This window comes from Rhododendron vialii, chromosome 2a (assembly GCF_030253575.1).
Source record: "Rhododendron vialii isolate Sample 1 chromosome 2a, ASM3025357v1".
NCBI classification, from domain to species: Eukaryota; Viridiplantae; Streptophyta; class Magnoliopsida; order Ericales; family Ericaceae; genus Rhododendron; species Rhododendron vialii.
The window spans coordinates 16,648,556-16,652,116 of NC_080558.1; the positions used below are offsets into that span (position 1 = coordinate 16,648,556).

A 3,561-nucleotide genomic window follows, 5' to 3' on the forward strand; every position below is an offset into this window, starting at 1 on the left:
AAACAAATGGAGCAGTGTAACCATATCCCTCATCAGCATTGAAATTTAGCCGCAGGTACGGCACATTATAACAGCAACCAAAACTCATCCAGCCGCATGACCCCCACTTGATATACTTTCACTGCTTATGCATCAATTAGTATTCCACTCCATTAGACACAAAACTGCAGTAACAATCCTCTTAAAGCAGAAAATCTCTTCAAGGCCTCATTCCAAAAATCAGATGTGGTCATCCAGTAGCAGAAAGATGCCCTCATGAACTAGGCAGCAAAACACAACATTTTCATCAGGGGTAATTATAACCAAACATCAATACCCAGCCATTCAAAGCTGGTTGCATAACCAATTTGTCTCTTAGCCCTCCCCGTAGTCGGGAGTTGAAAAGAGAAACTCTTAGCCCTCCCACAGACCCATGTTTGGCACCCAAGCACCACCATTCTGTGAGAAAAAAACCCTCTTCAATCAATGAATAATAGCTAATTTCAATTGGTACACTCTATGAAGTACCGACACTCCAAAAGAGTGTCGTGTCCAATAATTTTTATTATTTTTGATAGGGGACACGTGGGAGACATGGTTGGGGACACGCCGAGGACACTTTATGAATTTCAATTCGATAATTAGCATATACAATGGTTCATTAAAAAAATTATATATTCATTTTTTTATTAATTTATACATGTAGCGTGTTCCCACCATGTCTGTATCCCTATTTTTTTTAAAATTGCCATATCCCATGTCTGTATCCGTGTCCGTTCAACATAGGGTACACTAATTCATATCCAAAACAAGTGATCAATACTCTAATTCCAATTGATACACAAAACCAAGTACTAATGCCATTCCACTTCATATAACAAAAAGGAGGTCAGTACATGACATTAACCAATAGCTACTTATCCCATTCCACTTGGTATGACAAATCCAGTTCAATGTACCTCAAAACCAGCACCTACTAACTGGACAAAACATGCACTGTCTTACTATAGTGCAAATTCAAACACCAAGGCAAATAGCAGTTTTGTCCTCCAAAACATTTTTCAACTCCGATCTCCTACTCCAATATTGTATCTCCATGCACCAAATGATCACCATCGATTGTTGAGCAATCTGCATATACAGAACACAATAAAGAGCTTTACAAATTATAGTCATGATTTAAAAATGAATTTATCATACTACTAAACATGAGTATCCCAACTAGTTAGCAAGTAGATTGTGACCGGACGGAGCCCACAAGAAATCAAGCAGCAATAGTCCTTAACCGGATGACATTAACTATAATGAGTTGCTCAGGTCGTTTTGTGTGCCAAAGTCCGGTCGGCGGCCATTCTGAGTTGTCCTCCGGGAGCGGGGTTGGCGGTTCATCATTCCGCTTTGGTACTGCTGTTTGGTTTCTCCAGTGGTGCTGGGGTTCGGATGGGGCTGTTGGTGGTGGTGTGCACCCTTGCTTTGAGTGCTGTATTCTTTGTCGTCGTAGGCCGGTTTCCCCCGCCGGTCTCTACATCTAGGAGGGGCCGGCTAGGCTTAACGGCGAGGCTGGTATTCCGGTGTTTTGTGCGGCGGCGGAGTGTATAGCTCTTAGGGTTTTGGGTGTTGGTTTGGGTGGGCCGCTCTGTGGTTGGACCGGATTAGGTGTATTGGGCTTTTCTGTTTTTGTTGGGTACGGGGTTGTGCTGTCTTGTAATATTGTCTGTTGGACCCTTGTAGACCTTTGGGTGTTTTGGGCTCTGCCCTTGAGATGTATCTTCCAACTTTTGGTTGGATCCCCTTTTCCCTTTTTAATAAAATTTCATCTTTTGCCAATAAAAATAAAAAAACTATAATGAGTTGTTCTAAAACCGTTCTCTTAACAACAGTCCAAATACTTGAGGAATTTAACAACAGTTCAACACTTGGTCTCAAAGTACCAGCTCTCGTGCATCAATAAGGCTGCATCAAGGTGAAGGCCAGCCGCTAATTTCAATCATGGAGCGAAGGCTCTTTTGTTGAGCTAGCTTGCTGATTATTACCTAAACTAGTGAGATAGAGGGACATAAATTCGGTTCATTACACACAAGCTACTGCGTGCTCAGTTTAAGTCAGAAGACACATGATCAAGTCATAAAACCAACCAACCCTACTCAACAAGCCTTAATACCATAGCTTATCAATTACCAGTTTATGTAGACATGGGCTTCAAAGAGGAGTTACCTCTTTGGACCTGTTAATCGCTAGCTTTTATGTAGAACAAGGGTTATCAAATACAGAGTTTGATTACCCAGCCATTTATGTTTTTCAAACTCTAAGATCAAAACATTTCATAATTAATATGCAGTGTATATCTCAATCTAATGTGCAGTGTATACCACAATTATACGTTCGAACCTCCAAGTAGTGAACAAATAAAACTATGTATCATCACTATTTTTTGCAAAATTGCAAGTCTATAACAATATCAATAGCAAAAGCAAGGAATAGGAAATTATGTATCATCACCATTGTTTTCTTGATCAAATTCTTCCCCATGATAAACCCATCGATTATACGCCACCACTACCCCCACGCATACTTATGTTCTTCAGCTTCATCAGGAGTCATCTTGTTGAAATTGTTGCATCTTATACATGGACACCAAATGAGAGTTTCACTAGGTGGCATATGATCAATCACAAATTTGATAAATTCTTTGACTCCTTCAATATACAAAGGGTGCCTTCTATTACGAATTTCCATCCAACTCCTATCCATCTTAAGCCGTTATGAACTGAAAGAAAACTACAATATTAATAAGAAAGCCTCCAAAAAGATAGCCAACCATAGCCTAAAAATAAGACGATCAATTAAAAATTCATGCAGTTTCCTATTTTAATCATTAACCAAGTTCCATGCTATTCTATCAATTCAACAACTAAAGACAATAGCAATAAAACTAAAGAACTCGAACGCAAGGAGATACGTGGAAACTACTTAGGGTAAACTCACCTAAGCATAAAACCACAGCCTAATCTACCAAAATGCTATAAATCAAAAGGTTTACAAAGAGAATACAAATTAGGAATTACCCACAAGCCTCTTGTGACACCTAACTCCACTCTTTGATATAGCTCTCCGAGCCCCTTCTTGATTCCATAGCCACCACAAGTTCACCACCTCGATCTCCGGGTCAAGCCGACTTTGGAATCATCCGGCCATGTAGAGTCCTAGGCAACAATGTATGGATTTAAAAAAGAGATGAAGTTTTTGTGAAAAACAAATCAACCTAGAGAGAATACATTGAATATTAGAGTATTTCTCTAGGATGACAAAGGATGATCAAATACTCAATTTAGATCATCTCAAATGCATAACCACACAAGGGATCTGAGTGAAATTGATTTTCTCTCTCTAAAGTGGGCTAATACAAGAGTGGGTGCCCTAAAAGAGTGAAAAATATGCTTATATATGTGCTGGTACAAATCTAGAGCTAGCCAAAGAGAAAGCAACACGCCGGGGTGCTAGCGCGCTGCTGGGGCGCTCTTAGCACGCGAGCTAGTGCTAGCGCGCTGCTAAGGCGCTCTGCGAGCGCCATTCAAACTTAGG

The 3,561-nt window shown here is 40.2% G+C and overlaps 1 long non-coding RNA gene across 1 annotated transcript; it reads right to left on the bottom strand.

The window, feature by feature from the left end:
* Positions 1-792: 792 nt before the first annotated feature.
* Positions 793-3,167, bottom strand: LOC131310973 (uncharacterized). Its single transcript, XR_009195355.1, has 2 exons — positions 3,045-3,167; positions 793-1,110 (listed from the first exon to the last, which is right to left on the bottom strand). It is a non-coding gene; the product is annotated as an uncharacterized LOC131310973 (long non-coding RNA).
* Positions 3,168-3,561: the final 394 nt, after the last annotated feature.